The sequence below is a fragment of the Suricata suricatta genome, chromosome 8, assembly GCF_006229205.1.
Source record: "Suricata suricatta isolate VVHF042 chromosome 8, meerkat_22Aug2017_6uvM2_HiC, whole genome shotgun sequence".
Taxonomy (NCBI): Eukaryota; Metazoa; Chordata; class Mammalia; order Carnivora; family Herpestidae; genus Suricata; species Suricata suricatta.
In genome coordinates, this window is record NC_043707.1 from 95,040,840 (window position 1) to 95,055,962 (window position 15,123).

Below are 15,123 nucleotides of genomic sequence, written 5' to 3' on the forward strand. Positions count from 1 at the left end.
CTGAGGAAAGAGCTAGCTAGGACTTTGTAGAGAACAGGAAGCTATATTTCTTAGGGCAGAGTACAAGAAAGAAGAGAATTACACAGAGGGAGAATTCCAGAAAACCACAAAAGGTGCTCCTCAAGCATTCAGGAGAGTACCAAACACCATATGCATGTGAGGAAACCATCTGAGCCAGAATCTTCCAGGGTGAACAATCGGTGTACTTCACACCGATATAGTGCCTATTGACACCAGCCAGAGTGGAAAAATTTATAATTCATAGGGTACTAAATACACTATAAGGGCTTTACCTCAGCAGTGAAGAAGTATTAGCCCTGGTCCCACCCGACGAAGCTTAGAGCAAGACTCAAAAGAATCCAAATACCTCATGCCCTGGAACAGAGTTCAAGTGTATTTATAAAAATACAAAACTATCTAGCACCAAACAAGGTAAAGTACACAAGGTCTCGTATTCAATCAAAATTTACCAGGCATATAAATATGCAGAAAAATGCTACCCATAATGAGAAAAATTAATGGGCACTGACCTCACATTGACACATTTGATAGAATTAGTAGACACAGATATTAAAATAGCTATCAAATACAATAGCTATATTTGATATATTAGAAAACTAGAAGAGAGATTGAATTTGAAAGTTCAGAAATGGAAGATGAAGCAAATTTAGGCTGAAATGCTAAAAATGACAACTAGGATGTCTGAGATGAAAAACTTACTGTATAGAATTGGACAATACTGAAGAAAAGATGAGTGACCTTCAAGACACAACAATAAGACACTAACCACCAACAAAGAACAAAGAGAGAAAAAAGATTCTTAAAAAAATAAACAAAGTATCAGTGACCCTTGGAAAAACTGCAAGTGGTGCAGTATATGTGAAATGGGAATTCCTGAAGCAAAGAACAGAGAAGGGGTTAGGAGCAGTATTTGAAGGCCTAATGGTCACAGACACTTCAAATTTGATAAAAACTACAAACTCACAGATTCAAGAATATCATGAACCCCAAGCAAAAGAAATATGAAGAAAACTAAACCAAGAAACATCAGATTCAAATTGTTCAAAACCAACCATAAAGAAAATCTTAAAAGCAACTTGGGGGGAGGGGAGGTGACAATTTCACAAAAGAAAAAAAATTGGGGAGCACCGGGTGACTCATTCAATTTAAGCATTCAACTTTGGGTCAGGTCATGATCTCATGGTTCACAGGTTCAAGCCCAGCACTGGGCTCTCTGCTGTAGCACAGAGCCCACTTTGGATCCTCTGTCTCCTCTCTCTGACCTTCCCCCTTTCACACACATTCTCTCAAAATAAATACAGAAGATTATTAAAGAAGAAGACATTAAAGAAGAAAGAAAGAAAGAAAGAAAGAAAGAAAGAAAGAAAGAAAGAAAGAAAGAAAGAAAGAAAGGAAGAAAAGAAAAGAACAACAGATTTCTCATCTGAAATAATAATGCAAACTAGGAGACAGTAATGTAAGAGTTTTGAAATATTGAAAAAAAAACTTTATTTCTAAAATTCTGTACCCTGTGGGAAAAAAACATTCAAAATGGAAGCTTTAATAAAGACTAATTCAACCAATGCTGAAAAAAGTCATCACCAGCAGAACTGCACTACAAGAAGGGGGAAAATGATAGCACATGGAAATCTCTATCTATAAAACAGAATGTAGAGCACATGGGGAACTAGGTGAGTATATATAAAGACTTTTTAAAAAATTACTTGAATGTCTGAGGCACCTAATTGGCTCAGTCAGTTAAACATCGAACTCTTGATTTGGGCTAAGGTCATAAGATCACAGTTTGTGAGTTCAACCCCACGTCAGGTTCTCAGCTGTCAGTGCAGAGCCTGCTTAGGATTTTCTCCCTCTTTCTCTTTCTGCCCCTCACTTACTCACTCTCTGTCTCTCAAAATAAACAAATAAACTTTAAAAAATTACTTGAGTGTCTTAAAAAGATAAGTGACTCCCTAAAACTAAAACGTAGATATAAAATAACAGTAGCACAAAGGCTAGGAGGCAAAAATTATAAACATACTGTTATAGGGTTCCTATATTATATGTTAAGTGGTATAACCCCACTTGAAAGTTGACTCTGGGGGCATCTGGGTGACTCAGTCGGTTAAGCTTCCGGCTTTGGCTCAGGTCATGATCTCAAGGTTCATGGGTTCGAGCCCCGCGTCGGGCTCAATGCTGACAGCTAGCTCAGAGCCTGGAGCCTGCTTCAGATTCTGTGTCTCCCTCTCTCTCTGACCCTCCCCTGCTCATGCTGTCTCTCTCTGTATCTCAAAAATAAATAAAAAACATTAAAAAAATTTTTAATAAAAAAACAACCCAAAAGAAGGCAGAAAAAGAATAAAAAGAACAAAGAACATATGGAAGTAATAGAAAAGAAAAAAAATCTAGATGGTACACTTAAAATTTTACATCATATGAATAATTATATTAAACACAGTCTAACTATTCCAATTGAAAGGCAGAGTTTAACAGGTCTTATTTCCTTATCCAGTCTAACTATATGCTGTCTATGAGAAACCCACTTTAAACATATGAAATACACAGATTAAAGGGAAAAAGAAGAAAAAGATATGTAACAAAAGTGCATTCAAAAGAAAGATAACTCATTATCACACTAAGTAGATTTTAAAGCAAAAATATTACCAGGTAGAATGACTAAGTGGATTTCAGAGCTAAAAACATTCCCAGAAACTAAAAAATCATAAAGGGGATGATTCACCAAGATAACCTAACAATCCTAAATATTAACATACCTAATAACAGTGCCTCAGAATACATAAAGCAAACGGTGATAGGAGTGAAAAGAGAAATGCATATATCCACCATTATCCTCAGAGATTCTAATAGCATTCTCTCAATAACTGATAGAGTAAGTAGACACCAAATCAGCAAGGATGTAATATGCAGTAGTCAGCAAAGTTGACATATTGATATGTAAAAGCAGTCTATAAAAAATACAGAACACACATACTTTCCAAGTGCACATCAAACATTTACCAAGACAGACCATATTCTGGACCAAAAAATTGTCTCAAGAAGTTAAAAGAATTCAAATCCTACAAAATACCTTCTATGACCACAATGGAATTAAATTATAAATCAATAATTAAAAGATAAGTGGAAAGTCCTCAAATATTTGGAAACTGAATAACACACTTTTATCTAACATATGAATCAAAGAAGACATTTAAAAAATATAAAGTATTTTAACTGAATGAAAATAAAACATATAGCAGATGTTGTAGGATGCATTTGATGCAATAATTTTATAGTGTCAAATATATATACTAGAAAAGTTGCCTCAAACAAATAACCTCAATCCACCTTAAGAAATTAGAGAAGAGTAAAAGGAACCCTCAGTTAGCAGAAGAAACAATAATTTCAGAGAAGAAACCAAGAAATTTTTTTAAAAAAGACTATAGAAAATAAAACCAAAAGCTAGGGTTTTTTTAAAGATTCATAAAATTAATACATTTCTGAACAGAATAATCTGGCAAAATAAAGAGAAAAGATACCAATATTAGGATTATCTGTATTAGGATTGAGGGAGATGAAGTCACAACAGATTCAATAGATACTAAAATAATGAGGGAATATTATGAGCAACTAAGATGGTATGTACAAATTCCTTAAAATATGGCAACTACCAAACTTCACTCAAAATGAAACAGATGAACTGAATAGTCCTATACTATTAAATCAATTGACTTCTCCCTCTTCTTGACAGAAAAAAAACAAACTAAAAAATTCCAGGCATTGATGTATTCATAGGTGAATTCTACCAAACATTTAAGGAAGAAATAATTTTCTTTTGTATAAAAAGAAGAGCTTGTATCTCTTCCAAAAAACTGAATTGGAGAAAGTAACTTTCCAATTCATTTTATGAGGCTAGAATTATCTTGATAACAAAACTTAAAAAACAACCAAGGAAAGAAAACTTTATCAATATTTATCATTAACATAGAGGGAGAAATTCTTAAAATTTTAGCAAATAGAATCCAACTAACTATAAAAAGGATAATAGGTCCTGACCAAGTAGGGTTTATCTCAGGAATACAAGGTTCAACATTAAAAAAAAAAAAAAAAAATCAGTGAGTGTAATTCATCACATTAAGATTCTTTTTTTTTTTAAAGGCCTTAATAATTACAGAAAAGGGCACCTTACCAAAAATAAAAAATTCATTCTTCACTTAAAAACAAAGCAAAAAAATTCAACGTCTCACCAAAGTAGGAACAACTGGTACTTCCTAAACCCGATAAAAACCTACTACAAAAACTGCTCAACTAACATCATACACCATAGTTAATAATGGAAAAAATGAGTGTTTCTCCCTAATATCAGAAATAAGATGTCACTTCCGTGCAACACGGAATAGAGGTTCTAGCTAGTGCACCATCAAGAAAAAGAAATAAAAGACACCCACATGGAAAGAAGTAAAACTTGTCTTTATTCACAGATAACATCATCACCTACACAAAACATCTGATGGCATCTACAAAAAAGTTATTAGAACTGATAAGAGGTTTAGCAAGATTGTAGGATACATGACCGATACATGAGCAGCAACAAACTAGAAGTTACATTTTAAAAGATAATTTCATTTATAATGGCATCAAAAAAATATAACTGTAGATAACCCAACAAAGATGTGTAAGACCTGCCTACTGACAGGTACAAAACACTGAGAAAAATGAAGGAAGACCTAAATAAACAAACAGGTACACTGGCCATTGGTTAGAACACTCCATCTTTAAGATGTCAATTTGCTCCCAAGTTAATGTGTAGATTTAACAAAATTCCAATTAAAATCTAAACAGGTCTTTTTCCTGAAATTGTCAAAATGGCTGTAAAATTAATATGGAAATATAATGCACCTAGAAACAGCCAAACAACCTTTGAAGATGTATTTCAAAATGTACCTGTGCTACCTGACCTCAATAAATTATTGTTGTAGGATTTTTTACCTCAATACCTGGATCCGTTGTCTGGTTGGTTCGAAGAATGAAGAGGTGGACACAGAATGAGCAGCAGAGTTTATTTAGAGTCTAAGATTAGAAAGCAAGAATGGTAGGAGAGCTCTCTTTACAGAGAGGGGGGCATTCAAAGGTGAATACCCGTGGACTAGAGACAGGGGTCCTTGTTTTATAAGGTCTGGTCACTCCCCTTTTCCCTTCCTCCTTGCTCCTTCTCAGGTCCTACCCTTACTGGCTGGATAACTCTAGGTGCTGGGTTGTTCATTCCTGATTGGCTCTATTCCATTGTATAAGAGTGATGGCCATATCATTCCTTGTGGGTCATATGTTTTATGGTCTGCTACTTATTTTCAGTTAGGAATTCCTGAGGGAAACTGGTAGGGGTGTAGGTGGTTTCTGATACATTCTCCAGAGGAACCATATGCCTGAGGGGGTTTATTGTAGTCAGACACTCCCAGCATTGTTCCAAAATACGTGTTTTTCCCCATTGAGGGACCCCAGGTCATAATCTTTCCCTCCCTGCCTAATAAATCCTATCTTATCCTATCATATTATTGTGAAGCTATAGTCATCAAGACTATGCAGTATTGGCATTAAAACAAGCAAAGAGATCAATGGAACAAACAAAACACCAAGAAATGGGGCCCCATATATACAGTCAGTTGATTTTTCCAAAGGAGCAAAGGCAATTCAATGGAAAAAGTTTAGGCTTTTCAGCAAACGGTGCTGAAACAATGAATGACATATGTGAAAAAACTAACTTTGTTTCATATCTGATGCTATAGATTCAATTAATTGAAAATGGATTGTGGATTTAACGCAAAACCAAAACAATAAAGCTTCTTCAAAAAAAATAGAAAATATTTGAGAGCTCAGGCTAGGCACAACTTCTTACATAAAACATAAAATGACCAAAACCATAACCCAGAAAAACAATAAATTGTTAAAACAGTCATCATCAAAATACAAATTGACAAATTAGACTTCATCACAATTGGGAACTCTGCTTGTGAAAAGACACAGTTAAGAAAATGAAAAGACAAGGAGCGCCTAAGTACTTCAGTCAGGTTAACATCTAACTTGATTTCAGCTCACTTATGATCTCACAGTTCATAAGTTCAAGCCTCATGTCAGGATCTTACACTGTCAGATGGCCTGGGATTCTTTCTCCTGTTCTCTCTCCCCCTCCCCCTCCCATTTTCATCCTCTCTCTCTCCTTAATGAATAAACTTAAAATATATATATATATAAAATGAAAAGTCAAGCCACAAAATCAGAGAAAATATTTGTACACACAAGTGAGATAAAGAACTTGCAATGAGTATATAAAAACTCTCAAAACTCAGTAAGAAAATATATGGATCATTTTTTACAAATGAACACAAGATTTCATAAACCCTTCACCCAAGATATATGAAACATATACGGGTAGTAGGCACATGAAGAGAAGCTTGGAATTATTAGTCATTTAGGGAAATGTATGTTAAAACCCCCTGAAAGAGGACTCCATGTTATTAGAATGGCTCAAATTGGGGGCTCCTGGGTGGCTCAGTCGGTTGAGCATCCAACTTCAGCTCAGGTCATGATCTCACGGTTCGTGGGCTCGAGCCCCACGTCGGGCTCTGTGCAGACTGTTAGCTCAGAGCCTGGAGCCTGCTTCAGATTCTGTGACTCTTTCTCTCTCTGCTCCTCCCCTGTTTACTCTGTCTCTCAAAAATAAATAAATGTAAAAAAAAAAAAAAAAAGATTTAGACTGGCTCAAATTGAAACGAGTGACCACACCAAGTGCTGAAGCAACCAGAAGTTTCATGTACCACCATGTGCAAAAAGGCACAATCACTCTGAAATACAGCTTCTTAAAAAGTTAAAAATACACCTACCATGTGAACACACCATTTCACTTCTAGGTATTTAACCAACAGAAATGAAAGAATAGGTCCATTTGAAGGCATGTATCTGAATAGTCCTAACAGCTTTATCTGTAGTAGCCAAAAAGCAGCCCATAATCCAAATACCCACCAACAGGTAAATAGATAAACTACAGTATATTCATACGATGCACCAAAGGAATGGAGTATGTGTACATGCTAAACATGAATGAATTCAACATGATTATGCTTGCTAAAAACCACCACACAAAAAAGATACATATTGTATGCCCTCACACAAACAAATCCTAACATAATATTATATAATCCATAGTGGCATAAAGATCACTGGTTGCAGTGGGGTGGGTTGGGAGAACCAGGAAGGGAGGGATTACACAGGAGCACAAGAAATCTTTATGGATCTTAAAGGTGATCTTTATCTTAACTGTGATGATGGTTTCACAGATCCAGACATAGGTCAAAACATCTCCTATTAGATATTTTAAAAATATTCAGTTTATTGCATGGCAAGCATACCTCAAAATAAAGCTGTTGAAAAATACCCCAGTCTGGGAAACCCTTTTCCCTAATGGCACTGTAACTGCTGTGTTCTTTCCCATTCCTTACATTCAATCATTGTTAATTCCTAACCGTGCCACAGGCAACCTTTGAACAATGCAGAGGTTAGGGGCACTGCCCTCCCGCAACATAAAAATCTGTGTACAACTTCTGACTCACCAAAAAACTTAACTTTCTAACAGCCTTGTGTTGATGGGAAATCTTACCAAAAATATAAACAGTCAATTAACACATATTTTGTGTGTTATATACTGTATTCTTACAATAAAGTTGGCTAAAGGAAATGTCAAGAAAATCTTAAGAGGGGTGCGTGGGTAGCTGAGTCAGTTGAGCATCTGGCTGAGCATCAGACTTCGGCTCAAGTCATGATCTCACGGTTCATGGGTTCCAGCCCCACGTCAGGCTCTGCGCTGAGAGCTAGCTCAGAGCCTGGAGCCTGCCTCAGATTCTGTGTCTCCCTCTCTCTCTGACCCTCCCCTGCTTGCACCGTCTCTGTCTCTCAAAAATAAATAAAAAACATTAAAAATTTTTAAAAAGGAAATCTTAAGAGAAAATACATTTACAGTACTGTAAAAATTCCACATACGAGTGCATCCACGTTCAAACCTATATTGTTTGAGGGTCAACTGTATTATTCTCTCTCCAGTCCAGAACTATCACCCTAACCCATCTCTCACCTGTATTATAAAAGCCTCTCTCCAACTTTCACCTTGCCAACTCCCTCTCCACCCTGAGGCCAGAATTAACTTTTTAAACATCAATATGTATCACTTCATCAGCTCCTGATTGCTCCGTAGATGTGTTTCAAACTCTTTTAATATGACTCACATGACCCTCCCCGATCTGACCTTTTCGCCTTCCTCAGCCTCCTTTCTGGTGATTTCCCACCTCACCCTTTCCTACCCAACCACATTAGTGAACAATGTGCCAGGTTTATACAGTTTTGCGCATGCTGTTCCCGAGTCAAATAATCCCCTTCCCTTTTGTCTTTCTCCAGCCCACCGAGTATGATCTCCTCTGGGAAGTTTCCCACGAAACCCCACATTAGGCCACTTGCCCTTCTCTGGACTCCTAAGCATCTTGCGCAGACCTCACCGCAGCATTAATCCTAGTATATAATCTACCTCATTAGACTAGATATAAGCCAACTGAGTGAAAGTTGGAAGCAGAGACGAAACCTTGTTCATCTTGACCTTCCCAGAGCCTACCACAGTACCAGGCCCGGAGCACATGCCACGATTCGTGAATAAATGAATGAATGGAAGAAGGGGTTTGGGTGACCCTTACACCACCACCATTCTCCGTATAAAGAGATGGGCAGGTGAGGTTCAATGATGTCTGTAGTACATTCTGGTAAAATAATTATTACAAATACCCCAGAGGGAGGTGGTGGCGGGGGAGGGGGAGTACACTCCGGCTGGGCAAGATTCATTACCTCTAACCGTTTTCAAAACCAGCTGGTAATTGTCTGTGACTTGAACTAAGTGAAAGGTTAGGGAAAGAGAACCAGATTCGCGGAGAAGACAAGGCCCACAGCAAAAATTAACACAATCTGGAAAAAGGCCCAGTCTCCTCCCAGTCAACTTCTTAATTTCATCCAGAAAGATCGAGATCTCCACCCTCCTGGTTATTCCCTTCTCCCAATACACATGTTTTGATTTCCAAATCCAGCAAGGGAGGCTCCCAAGTCCCTTCCCCTCAAAATCAATCACAAGGCCCTTCTCCAGTCTCTGGTCTGTTTTCTCATCATCTCTGGGCCTCCCACTCACGCGTCTCCCTGAGCTGATCCCCTCCAAGAGCCAGGCCAGTGATCATCAGGTCAAAAGCCAGGCAGAGGGCCTCATTAGCAGGAGACTCCCAGAAGACCAGAAGGCGTAGAAAGGCTGCAAGACCCAGCTGGGAACCATAAAAAGTAAAAAAAAAAAAAAAAAAAAAAAAAAAAATCGGGATATATATTTGGTGGATCATAAAAAAAAGGAAAAAAAGCAAGCAACAACAAAACAGAGCAAAACTCTACCATCTGTATAATAGCCTCAAACCAAGAGAAGACCTGCCTTCTTTCTTACTGATTTACAATCCAAAAGTATCACTTCCTTCCTCCAGATCCCCTATTTTAAAAAATTAACGTAATGCTCTTCCAGGTTTTGGTAATGACTTACCCTTTCATTTAGGGATGAAATTTGTTGAGACCTAAGAAGTGCTTTCGTGGAAAATACCTAACGATTAGGGAAATTCACCATTTTGCATCTTGTCAATCCTTAAAAGAAGGGAAATACATTAAAAAGCAAGGATAACCCTAGGGCTTTCCTACCAGGATAACTGTAACCAAAGACCACTATACCATCACAACTAAAATGCACTTTAAACGTGATCACAAGCTGCTGAAAACGTTTGAAGTTAAAAGCGGCAAAGGTCTTTAAAATTTCTTAGGCAGCCAGGTTCGTATTAAAAACTCAAAACTGTTTGGGAAAAAATATCCTAAAATAGGGGTAGGGAGGAACACAGCTGGTCAGAGATGGCAGAGGACCCCGGGGTCCCGACATCTCGAAGACAGTCTTGGGAATGCAGTAAAGACCGACCCTTCCCTCGAGGGGCCGGATGCCTCACCCAGGAGAGGGCACAGGGAACTCAACAGCCTCCCGTGGGGCAGAGACCCCACTCGCTTGAGACTTAAGCGGCAGAAGGAAGACCTAGAGGAAGGGGCGGCGACTGCGGGAAAGGGAGGGAGGCTTGGGCCGGCTGCGCTCTCGGGTTGGAGAACGTGGGCGCTGCGAGCTTGCGCGCCTGCAAAAGCCCCTGCTGCACACGTGGGACTGGGAGGAGGGTCACTTACTTGTCCAATCTGAAATCAGATTTTAGCTAGCGGGGCTCTGTAGGTTGCCGCGCGGAAGGGCACCGCGCGCGTGCAGGGCGGTCCCAGAGAGTGGCTGCGGCTGCGCCCCGCCCCCGGCCCCGCCCCCGCCGGACGCAGCCCCTGTAAAACCCGTCCTGATTGGCCCTTTGAACCGGACCGAGGATTGGCCTGCGCGTGCCCGCCCCGGCCTCCGAAGCCTCGCCTGGGTGCCTCTGGCCCCTTGGACTTTCAAAACCTTGGGGATCACCTACGCGAACTCCCCACAGCCTACGAGGCTTCGGTGTGGAAGATCTGTATCCTATATCGGCTTCTCAACCATTTACTGAACGCCAAGACTGTTTTAGGAGGATGTCAATTAATAATAATAATATATTAATAATTACTGATTGCTTTCTTTGTTTCTGACGCTTTGCCGGAATTTATCCGTGTACTCCTCTAGCCAACCCTCTGAAGTGGTCTTTAAATCTACAAAGCAGAAAGGTCCTGCCTTTGCAGAATTTATAATCTGTGGACCCTAGACACACCCAATTCATTTAAACCTCACACTGCTTGCCATGCCAATAAACTAGGCAGTATTTGTCCCTAATTACAGATAGAAGAGTCGTCTGTTTTTTAGTTTGTTCTGAAACACGGCTACCTACTAGGGAACCAGATGCAGAATTCCAACTTGGGCGCCAAGCTGAGCTGTTACCCTTCAGAAAGTAGGTTCCCAGGCTGATGGAACTGTAGATTGGGAAGATAGTTTAGCAAGTCGCTGACTCCAAAACCCTTTGCTTCCCTAGAAAAGTAAACTGAGGTCCAGTAAAAGGAAGTGAGCTTCCAAGACCACGGCAGATACAAGAGGTAAGCCTAGGTCATAACAGTAATGCCACTGAACTGGCCTACATATCACGAGCATTATAGCCCCGATCTGCTGTCCTCGTGACAACCCCCAGAATAGATGCTCTTCTCTTTGTCTTGCAGGTGTACACAGTGGCTCAGGCTGAGACCGTAGGATTGGCTGCATCTACTAGGGGACCTTTCAGGGGGCCATTTTCTTTCATCTACACCGTGATGCTCCCCTTTCATTTCCAACAAATACCCTAAGATCTAACCACGGATTCTTTGGGAAGATAAGAGGTAATAGGATCTCATACTTAGCACCTGGCTGAATTACGTGTACAATAGAAATAATAATATTAAGACCTGTTTATCTTGACCTTTCTAGAGTATTATGAAGAACAAACAAAAATAATAGTTATGGAAATACTTTGTAAAGTATTAGATGCTGAATACATGTAACAGGTGGCTTCTAGATCTTCCTTCGTTTACCCCAGGAATAGAATACATGAAATACACTTGTCTCATGAACTATGACAGGATGTCTCACTTTGGCCAGACCAGAATTAATGTGGACTTGCTGTCTAGTCTTTATGTATGTCTCTGTTTCTAGGATTTTTGTATTTGATTTTTGGCTTGTTTCCTCTTATTATCATACTATCATTAGTAATAATGGCAATCATAGCACTGTGGCTAGAGCTCCAGCAGCCGTTTGCACCATAAAAGAACCTCAGGAAAAATTGCTACAGATGGCAAAGCAGCAAGGTGAAAAGGCTAAGTTTGCTGACACCATGCCCCACCAGACCAACAGCCCCTACCCACATCCACAAGAAAGAAAGAAATCACTGTCTTGTGTAAGATACTTTCATTCTGTGTTTTCTGTCACATGGGGCCAACCTAATCATAATTGATACATACACCCTATGTCACACAATTCCTACAGCAACTCTGTAAGGTGGTAGATGCCCAGAGAATAAGACTAAAATGTTCAAGGTCATGCAGTCTAGTTACGGAGGTGAGATTCTAGACCACTTTTTATTCTCTGTTTCAATTAGGACCCACTACCTACTATAAATGAATGAATCTTTTTTTTAAATTTACTTCCATTCCATTCATATACTCTAGGGTGTGGCAAAATTTTTCTGTAAGGGACCAAATATTAAATATTTTAGACTTTGTGAATCATACAATTGCTGTTTTAACTACTCAACCCTACCTTTGTAGTGCAAAAAACAGCCATAGATAATAGTAAATGTGTGGGTGTGACTATGTTTCAAAAAAAACTTTATTTGCTAAAGTGGGAAAAGGGTTTTTTTCTTTTGATAGTGATGTTCCATTACAAAAGTACATTGGAAATATATTACAGAAGGTGGGGGGATTGTGACATTGCAGACACACCCACACTATTGATTGGTATAAAGGTCAGTGCATGATAGTGTGATCCAGAAGAAAGACCCCTAAACTGATACTGAGTGAGACTGGACAGTGAGTTTATATCTGCTGCTGAAACCAGATCTATATATATCCTAGACCACCCCTGGCTGCCTCAGTTTCCCTGTGTATTAGGAATGAATAACAATGTAAATGTTATTCATGCTTCCCCATTTTCCATGGATGCAGTGAGATGATATGATACACACAATGAGATGAGATGATACACATAATCATATTTTGAAAACTGTAGCTATTATCCAATTGTGTGTACATTGCCTCATGTCAGGGGAAGCCATATATACTCCTCTGTGTCCTTGAGTTCTCTGTCCTTTTTCCTCCTTCATGGAATTTATAGACTGTATCAAATGCCTACTCATCATTAGTGTGTCTGTTTATCCCCCTGACTCCTCCCCAACTCTACATAAGGAGTCATTATGTTGCATTGGATCAGAAGACTTGAGTGTTGGAAAGTCTAGACTTTTCTTCACAGTTATTGCTGGGCATCCTGGGGGCCATGCAGAGTCATCATCCACTAGGCACATCACAAGTCACACTGGAGAAGCAGCACAATAGATTTAAGTAAGAGAAATGGGTTATGAAACCCTGGAACCAGCTGAGCTGGAAGTTTGTGTGATTTCCTTCCTGCTCATAGACAGTTACATAGAGCATCAGAAGGTACACAGGAGAACTGATCCTGTTTCTGATAACCCGTGGAGACCTTGTGACTCTCTAATGGCATTCTCTGAAGGCTTTGCCTGCGTTTACAACCCGCCCCCTCAAAGATGGGTTTTCCCTGAAACTCTAGAGTCACAGCACAGAAATATTTTATTCATTCATATGTTTGTGTATTCATTTATTTAATAAAGATTTATTGAGTGCTTACTGTTCAAGGCACTAAGAGATGGTGTTGAGGAAAACAGATGTTGTTCCTGTCCTCACAGAACTTACCATCATGAAACAGACATTCAATAAATAAGCAAGCAATGGATTCGGTTTCAAGTAGAAAGGGAAATAGGATACCCTGAGAGAAGGACCTGATTTAGATTAAGGTCTAACATAGACTGATGATTTTGAGGAAACGGGTGCTTTACAGACATAATCTCAGGTCTGTAACAACCCTGTGAAGTGGCTATTCTCACAACCATGGTACAGACAGGGAAACTGAGGCTCAGGGAGATTAGGTGGCTGGCCTAAGGCTGTTCGTAAGTTTGGAGCAGGCTGTGCTTTCTTCCAGTGCTCCACAAACCCAAAGGGTGAAAATTTTTCTCCCTGCCACCTTTGCACATGCTATGCCTCCTTCTACCTGGAAAGCCACTCCCTCCCTTCTTCTCTTTCGGGGTTCATATCCTGCTTTCAGCATCTAGTTGAGGGCCTACTTCCTCTGCAAAGTAGCCACTTCTGTTTGAGGCCTCAATCCATCTCTTCTAGGCTCCTACAACTATCATTACCTATTGCTCATATGGCACTGAACCCAGGACACCTTATAGAGTGAATTCTCCTTTTTACAGGTTAACCCTGATATCCTTGCTCACAGTCCTGGGAGCAAAACACAGGCCATTAGAGCCAGGGGCTCTTCTCCCAGTTCTACATGTGTGCTGAATGACCTGGAAAAACCTTCTTAGCTTCTCTGTATTTTACTATCCTTGGAGAGTGATAATACTTACTTCTTGATATACAGCCTAAAACATTTGTCCCAGTGCTAAACAGATAGTAAGTGCTCCATAGTGCTTAGTTTTCTACCAAATTCCTTTCCCTAGATTGGAAGTCTCTGGAGGGCAAGAACCACACCTTCTGCTCTAACGTCTCAGCAGCTAGTGCCATGCCCTGTAACAGCAGGTATGTAAGTGGTATATAATTATGGTGGTGACAGCCCTGCCAACTGGGCCCCTCACTACTAAGGAAACTTGTTTTCTCCTTTCTTCCTTTCTTTCTTTTGCAACTTCGACCCCTTTACACTTCCCTTAAACTTGATCCTCTAGCAAGGATGGGTGCCACTGCATACACTCTCTCTTTTCCAAATCTACGCTGTCATCTCAGGAGGAAAAATAACTGCAGTAGTTCAATGGAGCCCAAACAGGTGGTCAGTAAGGGGAAACCACTTTCTAGAAGGGCCTGCTGAGTTCACCACTCCAACCAGCACCAAGAGCCATATTTTATACAAAAATTCATTAGTTTGTTCAGCCCGCATCTCTGAAGGTTGCTGGTAGCTCATTTCCAAAGACAGGAAAACGCTCCAACTTTATTAGTTACTTGTGACATTACTTGGCCTCTGTCTGCCTACTTTCATCTCTTCATTTAGCAAACATCTGCTGAATACTGAGCCCTTGCTAAATGCTATCCCAGAGCTGCTGCTATACAGAAAACACAGATGAATTGCAATGGGCACCCCAAGGCCATGAGAAGAAGAAGGAATTCGGGGTACTAGGGGAGAGGAAAGACTTTGTTAGCCTTCCCTGAGCCCTGTGCTCTGCACCTCCTCATGCAACCTCAGTGATTCCTCCCAACCTCCCACGTGGCAGGGGAGTGGTTACTTCTGAAGAAGGCAAGGCTCACAAGGGTGGAACAACTTGCCCAAGG

The 15,123-nt window shown here is 39.9% G+C and overlaps 1 protein-coding gene across 7 annotated transcripts in view; it reads right to left on the bottom strand.

The window, feature by feature from the left end:
- Positions 1-10,351, bottom strand: part of FGGY (FGGY carbohydrate kinase domain containing) — a 418,690-nt gene extending 408,339 nt beyond the window's left edge. For 6 of the 7 annotated variants that reach the window (XM_029948058.1, XM_029948056.1, XM_029948055.1 and 3 more), the window contains exon 1: positions 10,273-10,351. The gene's annotated coding sequence lies outside the window, so the exon portion shown is untranslated. Of the gene's footprint in view, positions 1-10,046; positions 10,066-10,272 lie in introns of those variants that run through there. The other variant, XM_029948053.1, reaches the window with a different exon arrangement.
- Positions 10,352-15,123: the final 4,772 nt, after the last annotated feature.